Source organism: Rhagoletis pomonella, unplaced genomic scaffold (assembly GCF_013731165.1).
Source record: "Rhagoletis pomonella isolate Grant_MI unplaced genomic scaffold, Rhpom_1.0 Rhpom_scaffold_01324, whole genome shotgun sequence".
Lineage (NCBI taxonomy): Eukaryota > Metazoa > Arthropoda > Insecta > Diptera > Tephritidae > Rhagoletis > Rhagoletis pomonella.
Window position 1 is genome coordinate 1 of NW_023459878.1, and position 9,724 is coordinate 9,724.

The 9,724-nt window shown below is 38.7% G+C and overlaps 1 pseudogene; it reads left to right on the top strand.

Annotated features, from left to right (window-relative positions):
* Positions 1-3: 3 nt before the first annotated feature.
* On the top strand, positions 4-1,024 carry LOC118752217 (annotated as a pseudogene).
* Positions 1,025-9,724: the final 8,700 nt, after the last annotated feature.

The window sequence follows — 9,724 nt, forward strand, 5'->3', positions numbered from 1 at the left end:
AAAAATCCCGTCCAGCTGCCAACGTCATGTCAATACACAATTACACCATACAGCAGTAATGTCTGTCAACTGCTTATCGAATTTCAGCGCTTTGAGTTGCGCACCCCAACCGCGGACACAGCCTCGGCCACACTGACCTGCACCGACTCCTTTTCGGTGGGCGGCTACACACTGTGTGGAGAAAATAATGGTCAACACTTGTATTTGCCATTCAATGTGGCAGCTGGTGCTTCACAAATCTTATTGGACTTCAGTTTGCCCACACAATATTCACTATCCACATGGTACTTGGTGGTCACACAGCTAGAGTGTCCAGCGGCGAAAAAAACGCGTTGGTAATGGCGTTTTGCTGCCGTTTATGGGCCAAACAAATCTACAGGATTTGCGTACGATTTTCTCTACAAAGCATAGCGATTTGGATTTATTAGCACCACCCGGTTGCTTGCAGTATTTCCGAGATCCGGCGGGCCAAATTAAAAGTTTCGGAAGCGACTACTATTTACCAGATATGAAATATACAATCTGCATAAAACCATTGCCAGGCACAACAATGATTGAGTAAGTCTATGGGAATGCGCAAGTAAGCAACTCTTTGTGTGGCTAAATAATTGCGATTTTTTCTTTTTGTTTGATTTAGGTATACTGTAAATAGATTTTCGCTTTCCGCGGAGCAAGATGGCCTATACTATGATGAATCTTGCCACCCAACTATATACACAGAGGGTCGGCAAAACGACTATCTGATGATACCGAATGCGATGTTCAGGGATAATATGGATTTCCAGCCGACTTACTACTGTGGACTGGGTCTAACAACAAGTCAGGTGCTAGTTGGTGAGTACCTAATGACGTTGCTGCGCTAGTAAAAAAAAGCAATCTAAATTTATGAACGGTTTTAATATTTCTAGCAACTGCGCCATATATTATGTATTTCTCCAGCGATAGCCAGTGGAGCTCAGTTGAAACAGGTTTTAGTATATCGTATGTTGTAAGGACGACAATAAACTGATAATAGTGGCGATGTTTTCATTATATGAATGCGATAATCGTATATGTTTTTTTTTTTACAAAATTTGTGTTTTTAAGTAATGGAATCTATGTGAAAATAATAAATCTATGCAAAAAAAATGTTAATATTGATATTAAAGATCATGGAAGGACGAATGAGATGTACGTACGTATGTATGTAGTACATAAAAAGGATCACAGAAATGAGAACACGACTATGCCTATGTTATACGGTCCAACACAACACCTTTCATAGTCTGCATATATACAAGAATTATTTTGTGCATGTCATGTCCGCCCTTTAAATAAAAAAAATCCTGTCGAAAAATGTTATTCAACATCTGCAAAAGTTGTATTTATATGTACATAAACAGACAATACAGCAAAGGAAAGAACTAACCAAAAAAATACAATATAATCATAATCATCAATATTGAACCTTGAGTAATTAATTGATATTCATTAACATGTAAGTACTTACTATATTCAGATAAATAATAGTATATATACATATATCTACCAATCTTTCTATGATGATGGATCTAGATTCTAGAGCGAAAAAAATGCAAAAGCCGTATTATACATATGCATACATATATACATGTAGGTAATTTCATCCGCCGTTACATACACTAACTTTGCCGCAAGAAATTTTAGCTAAAGCAAAGAAAAACTCGAAAGAGGCTGGGGTAAATAAATATAAGTGCAAATACTTCTAAAATAAATTAGGAAAACGCATTAACGCACTTCTAGGCAGTGACATGATTATCCTTTTAGTAGTAATTAACTACTAACCGCATCAAGTGTTGGTCAACAATAAAAGGGGAAAGGTATAAGGGAAAACTTAATTCGACGACAAGTCGTTGGACTACAAAAATTTAAAGCAAACAAATATTAAGTAAAAGAAACTTATACATATAAATATGTACATTATTTTGTAATGACGAATTATACACTCTAATATCATGGAAATTAAAAAAATTTGTAAATTCATTGAATGTCTATTTAGTAAAAAGATTATTCGACTTACCGATACGACATCGAACCAAAAGTATTGGTATAGTCTTCGTTCAAATTATCATTCTAATGGAACCGGGTTCGAAATTTTGCCTCTATTTATAATAAAAAAAAAATTTTACCTATTTATTTCAAACATGGCGCTTAAAAGTTCCCTTGAGAATAAATATTTGTTTCTCTAATCTATATCTATATATATAATACGCGAAGGGATTTTTTGTGCAGGTCATCAAATCTGCACCTTTCGTTCGATTTTTAAAAATGAGGTGTAAAATTAAAGTGCTTGGGCTGTAGATGTGCAAGAAGGTTTTACTTTTCCCAAGAGAGTTGCTCCCTGGCCAACAATTAAACTCAAATTATGTAGTAATCAATGCCATTAAATTCCCACCGTTCGTTCGATTTTCAGGCTAGACAGCTGCCTAATCAAAATCTTTCTAAGAATTCTTATTAATACGCCCGAAGGTTTGTTGATTTTTCCTTAAATATTTATATGCGTACAAAAATGATTTCTTGTATAATGGCAATTCATGTGGAAAAAGAAAAAAAATAAACTTTAAAACAAAGACAGAAAATAAAATATTTAAAAACAATCACAATGTGATACGTGTAAATTCATTTATTTCAATTGTGATTTTGTAGCGCAAGACACGAGTGACCCATCGTTACCCCTTAAAGGTGCCGAATAGCACGTTACCTCTCAAGAGCTAGTGATGGGGTTTCGGACGGGACCATTGTGGTTTTGGTATTCAAGCGATTGGTATTCAGCTGTAAAGAGGAAGATGAAGTAGAATCATCTCTGCACTTTCTTTTATACTGTCCAACCGTTGCGAGGCTAACATGGCAGCATTATTTTAGCATTACAACATGGAAGCTTTATTTCTTTGATCTATGAAATATTTAGTTGGTCACATTATCTATCCATGACTACGGAGTCGAAGAGTCGTTCCTGTGCTTTTTCTTCTTTAAGGCTGGTATGCAGCTCTCAAGAAATCGGTCAAGACAAAAATTTCCATTATTTCGTGTTGTGTCCAAGGAATTTTGACATTTTTGATACTTCACAGCCTGTTGCCTCACTCTTTCCTCAAGAAATAATGGAACGGGCATATATTTCTGTTGCACACCTGGGTTGCCTTGTGCTCTTTTTTCACAAAAAAAGTTTAGAAAACCGTAGTAAAAAGCGTAGCAAATTTCTTAAGAACTGCGTACGGCCTGAAGGAAATTTGACTCAAGCAAATTTCTTAGCCATTTCTTGTACGTCATTTTGTATGTAATTTCAGCTTTTCTTGAGAACTGCATACAGGCCTTTACAATTTAATTTATTTCCATTTACATGCATACATATGTACCCTACATATGTATACTTTAATAATACCGCAGTCACACACCATTGAGAGCAGGCGCCAATTATTCTAAGAAAGCGATATAGTCGATAAAAGAGCACACCGCTGTTATTACTAGATGTGTGTGTGTGTGTGCGTATATGCGATTGGACCAAGAACACGCTCGTGCTACGCAAATATGGCGGCGAAAGTGTTAATTAAAACACTTAGCACAATTGGGCGGAACTTTTTTTTTTGCCGCATCGACAAGCATACATATGTACCAGTACTTCTTTTGCATTGTACTCGTGTAAACAGTACTTGTAGGAATGTGTTTTGTGCGAGTGTATTAATTCGTGGGCGGATGCGCTTCTGTAGTAGCTAACAGAAGCATTTAACAGACAATTAACAGTTGATCGGTTTAAAGCTAAGTTTATGTTAGCAGCAGTAGCGTGGAGAAGCTAAAACTGATAGGCTTGGTTGCACGATATATGTATGTACATATGTATGTATGAATGTGTGAAATACATACTTGCGTGTAGAAATGTAACCATATATAAGTATGCCTGCATATAAATGGAGATGTATGATTTAATCCAGCTACGTAGACCCATTGAATTAATTATTTTATATGAAGTGGTTTTTCAAGGCCAATGTGGGTCGTTTTCGCACATATGTACATATGTATGTAGATTTTGATGTATAAGTATGTTTTTATTTTTATACTTGACTAATTTCTTGCTGCTGGTAAATATGGCCTACAAAGCTTTTGTAGAAATTGCTAACAACAGTAAATGTTAGTGATGCACTTCACTGCAATTTGTTTGTTCGTGATTAAGAAATATAAAAATGGTATGTTGATCCCACGAGCTACTGAAGTGAAACTTCTTCTTCCTTTATTGCCGCCCGTATTCCTATATTTCAAGTGTTAGCATAGCGTTTAAACGTTAAAATTTAATTTAACGTTCTTAACAGGTGGCAACCCCCTTAAAACAAATAAAAAATATTTCAAGTGTTAGCCTAGGTATGAACATATTTCAGCACAGTAATGAACAGTTAGTTTAATCTTAATCTCAGGCTCAATCCCGATCTTAATCTTAATAGTGACTAATTATCCCCTTAATCCCCTTTCTTATTCAGTCGCTTTTTCGTTTTGAATTAGAGTTACATCCATGGTTGTATTTACCCCCAACCGAATGCAAAAAAGTTTCACTTCAAAAATATGTACATACAAGCAAAAATATGGCGATCTTCGTCCGTTAAATTACCCAATGAAAGCTTAATGCCCGTAAGGAAGTTCTTGTGCCAACACTAGGGTGGTCCAAAAATGCATGTGAAAAAGTAAAGTCAGAATTTTTATGCTCTCACATGTTCTATACCGAAAAATAATATACCGCATTTTTTTTCTTTTAAAATCAAAAAATATTTAGAGGTCGCTCAAGCGCTTAAAGTTTTCCATTTTTTATATGAAAAAAGAAAATGGTACAGAATTCTTGAAAATCAATTTTTTTTCGATCGGAAAACTCTGGAGACTTCCAGTAACAATACTCAATTATTTGAAACCACCAGAAACTGTATTAAGTATTAGTATTAAAAAATGTTTAAATAAACAATTGGCTATTGTTATTGGAAGTCTTCTGGAGAGAACCAGATTGATATAAAAACGGATAACGCCATTTGAAAATCTTTACCAATTTAGTAAAACTGCATTTTTAACTCAATTTGGCAAAATTTTCACATGCGACGTTTATTTATCCGAACGACGGTATGTACTTAGCAGATTGTTCCGTAAAGCAAAGTTTCAAATAAAATGATGGAAGCCCCTTATTTGTATTTGTACTATGGCGAAAGGTATGGTTAAAGTACCTCCGTCCAGCTGGTTGATGTGTTCGGGAAGACTAAAATTGACATCACTCCAATACAAAAAATGTGATGGTCGGGGCCAGGTGGACAAAGCAGGGGATCTTGCAACGTCTACTACAGCTTCCGGGTACAGTCGTTCATTTTGCACTCACGCTCAGGCGAAAAAGAAGCGAAACGCGTCCAAAGATCTCTCTTATGGGCTTCTGACGCGAAAAAAACGAAATCTATTGAGCCATTTCAGTCTGTCCATCCCAAACTTTGTGTCCAGGCTGCTCTGGGTCTAAGGTAGGTTAAGTATTGAAAGTGAATAAAATCGAACTGAAACCACTACTGACAATTTAAGACTGGTTTCATACAGAAAAAGTTTTGTTGCTCATTTGCGGCAATTTCTCTTTTGGTGTTGCCTCTCGCGTTCACACAGAGCATTTCTTTTGTACACAATTGTTGTTGGCAGCTTTGAACGGCCAACTAGAATTACTCAGACGAACGAGAGCACAAAGCGTGTTGCCCGAGCATGAGCAACGCGGTACCATTCCCCCTTCCTCCTCACTCCCTCTCCCATAAGTAACGAGTTGTCGCGACAAAAGTTGCTCTGTCTGAACCCAGACTAAAAGTGCAAAGCGAAACTCCAGTTTTTTTTTAGTTTTTTTAAGTAAATACCGACCACCCACGTTGAAGATTCTATGAAAATTAATATTTCATAACAATTTATTGCTTTCATGTGCACCGCTTTTATATATTATTTAAATATTTGTGTAATCAATTTGTTGAGGCTGATTATTGCATCTCTTTAAACGGCCAACCACGGTCATGAGACCATACAACTTGAAGCATATTTAAATGAATACTTATGTGCGATGTACTGCAGCCATCCATAAATATATACAAACGTGCATACATACGTACTTGGCGCAGTCACGCCTGTGCAACATCGCTGTCATTTATTTGTGTAACTCGCTTGTGTTCTCTGTTTACCATTGGCATGCGGCTGCTGGTAGCCAACCATGAGGATTTGCATGGCGTGGAATAGCTTACGAGTTAATTAGCTACCACTTTTACTGCTTCATTTCATCTATTAGTTAGTGGCAAAAAAAAAAGAAACCTCTCAACAATGTGGCTACTTTTTATTTTGTTTTGTTGTGCCGCCATCGAATTTGTAGGTGTCAATTTATGCCATTTCGATAAGCGCTAATTTGACACATTTCCCCAATCGTCTGAGCACATCAGCTATTTCAGGGTATTACCATTTGGTTAGTTCTGTATGCTTGTTTGTTTGTTTGTTTGCTAGCATGTTTACTTTCCAAATAAAAATTCTATGGCTGGTGGACAATGAGGATGCTGAGCTTGAAGTTGGTCTTTGTTGACCATTTCCAGACGATCGTTAGACTGACGACAATTTTAGTGGGTGTGAATTGTCGAAAATATCAAATACAAATAAAATCTCACAAACCTTTTCATTGAACCGCAACACGTACTGTTATTTGAATGCGCTGAACGCATGCGCCGTTCTTTTATCACATTTGTGTTGCTTACTCACTAAGTAAGCAGAAGTGACTTTGCATAAATATTTAAATTTGGCACTTGAATATTCATCTTAATCTAAATGTAACACCATTTAATTACCTTGGAATGTTTACTTATTTAAAAAGAAATTTTTGAATTTGCTTAGTGGTGAAAGTAGTTAGAATTAGAAAAATTTCCATAGGTAAACGATGAGCACACCAATTTTAACATTTCATGCAATTAGTTTGTATTTTTTAGCCAATTTATAAAAGAGGTTCTAAATGGAGGGCTCATTTCGAAATTATAACAGTCCATTGTGTTACTACATTACGCAATACAGATTCTATTTGTTAAGCTAAGAGAAGCGCTGGGTGCCCAAAACAAATTTCCGCAGGCAGCTGATGTCCACTCCCGAGAGCTCCCCGGGAAAGTTGATGAAATGCGCACCGAGGTACTTAAACCATAGTCTGGTGAGAGCCGCGCAGCTGAGTAGGAAATGTTGAGATGATTCCATCTCGTCTTCCAAACCGCTGCGGCAGTAGGCATCCGTGACGATGTTAAGTAACACCGCGTGGGTTTCTTAGGGCAATATCCGCTAAGTAAACCTGTTAGAATCGAGAGCCGGCGCTTAGTCAGCTGCAGAAGCTCCCTTGACCACCAGCGGTCAACAACAGGTCAGAAGGACCTTGCAAGTTTGTTTGGCGGGGTTTTCGCCCAGCGCCCGCTCGCCGACTATGAGCCCATCTATCCAGGAGCAGACCGCAGCTAGCCAGCGGAACTACTATGCCTTCCCTGTACGAGATGATGACCCGGAGAGTGCTCTGCCTAGCCAGTTTATCAGCCCTGCAATTTCCAGTGATATCACTGTATATTGGGACCCAATTTAGCTTGATTTGGAAGCATTCTGAGGCGGTTAAGAGAAAGGTCAGGCTTCCCCGATAACTTTCATTCGTACCATTGCCGCTTGGCTATTAGAGGAGATATATATCCCTCTTCGCCAGCAAGATATTGGTTCTTAGCCAATCGGCTGCCTTTTTTATAGCGGCCACCTCTGCCTGAAAGACGCTGCAGAGATCCGGCATTCTGAAGCTAAGATTTATTGAGAGTTCTCCAACTCTTCCATCCAGCTTCGATCCGTTCGTTAAGATGTTTATTGGACCTCTGCTCCAGAGGTTGCTATTCTCCAATTAACACCTTGGGGGGATGTGCGCGGAGAGGGATCCGTTTGGCGCCAGCCTCGCAGTTTTCCGGTTAACTTTTTCCGATGGGAAGTCGAAGCTTTTGAGAATTGTCGAGTGCCCATATGCTGGATTGAAAGAGAACCCACAGCTTTTGAGGCCAATGGCTGAGCGAAATGCCACTTCTTTGCCCGCAAAGTCAACGAGTGCGACACTGAGAATAGCATTTAGCGCTAGAGTAGGAGTGGTCCGGAGCGCACCGCTGATTCCAATGAAGGCCGCCCTTTGCACGCGCTCTAGCTTTCTAAAAAGAGTCGTATTTTCCATTAATTTACATCAGACGATGACCTCATATAACATGGTTGGCTTGATTATGGTTCAATGTAGCCAGTATATCACTTTTGGAGAGAGGTCCCATCTCTTCCCTACGGCATTCTTACAGCAGTAAAGAGCCACCGATGCATTTTTACTCGTGACCGACAGTGATTAAGTCGGTTCGTTTCCTCTATTAAAAATACCTAGGTCCTCACTTAGAATATACAAAAAATAACTCACCTCTTGCACTGATGTATGAGCTTACTCAGAATGAGTGCCTCGAATTTGCATCTCATTTGATATTTACATCGTCTCGCTTCGGCAATGGTTTCACGCAGAAGTAGTGGGAATGGTTCCTCCTCGTCGTTAAGCGCCATGCATGCAGATATGAGTCTCTGGCGCCGTCGTTTCTGATGAGCATGCAGGATCTGGGTCTACCTGCTTGTTTCCACACCATCATCTTAAATACCGCTACTGTCGGCCACGGCTCCTGGATCAGGACTACGTCGGCTCCAGCTTGATTAAGGTAGATAAGGAGATATACGGACGCCGCCTTAGAGTATTGAGGGTTTATTTGCAGGATCTGCATCCTCCAAGGTCTTCCTAAGCCACGCCAATACGACGTCCTCGCTAACTCAGACTAAGAAACTCTCTTTTTTCGCACTATCGTAAAATCACCTGATGCTAATGACGTATCCCTCGGCTGAGTGAGCATCCCCAGCACTTTCGGCCTCCGACATAATGGATTCTACCGCCATGCTCATGCGGGTTTCCTCCAACTCGAGCTAACTCATTACTGGCATCTCTGAGAGTTGAGATCCATCCCCCTGTTGCCGGATTGGTAGACCCTGAGACTAATATGTAGAATAAAATTACTAAATGAAACATGAGTATATTCATTTTAGCTTCAAATAAATGGAGAATTGGATGCTGGTATATTATTCTCTCTCACTCTCCAGCACTCTGTATAGCAAGATTTATGTAAGTGCATTGTATCCAATTTCCAATGGTCAAAACCCGTGAGAACTTGGAGACGCCTTTGAACCGGCCAAGCCGCAGAACTCTTGACAATACCAAGGACCAGCTTTTGTCTATGTGAGGGATCTATTAAGGACCCAGTTAAGCTAACTAAACCTAACTAACTAAGTGACCTAAACACAGTTGGGGATTATGCATACATAAAGGGATTTACATAAAACTTGTTTAACGCCGGTATAAGTAAAGCCATTAGTGTAGAGCACTGAAATCTCTTAAAGCAATTCAATGCATAGTTGCCTAGGGCTTTAACTCACTCGTGCTTAATTTAAACCAGTGAATATTCCTATAGGGTGCATAATTACATGTGTATATACAAACATATCGAGCCGTAACCGCCAAAATAACGTAAGCGAAATTTTTTTCAAAATTTTCTTTTTGATGCAGAAATGCATCTAGATGCTCTAGGAATATTTCTGCATCAAAAAGAAAATTTTGAAAAAAATGTTGCTTACGTTATTTTGGCGGTTAGGGCTCGATATGGAC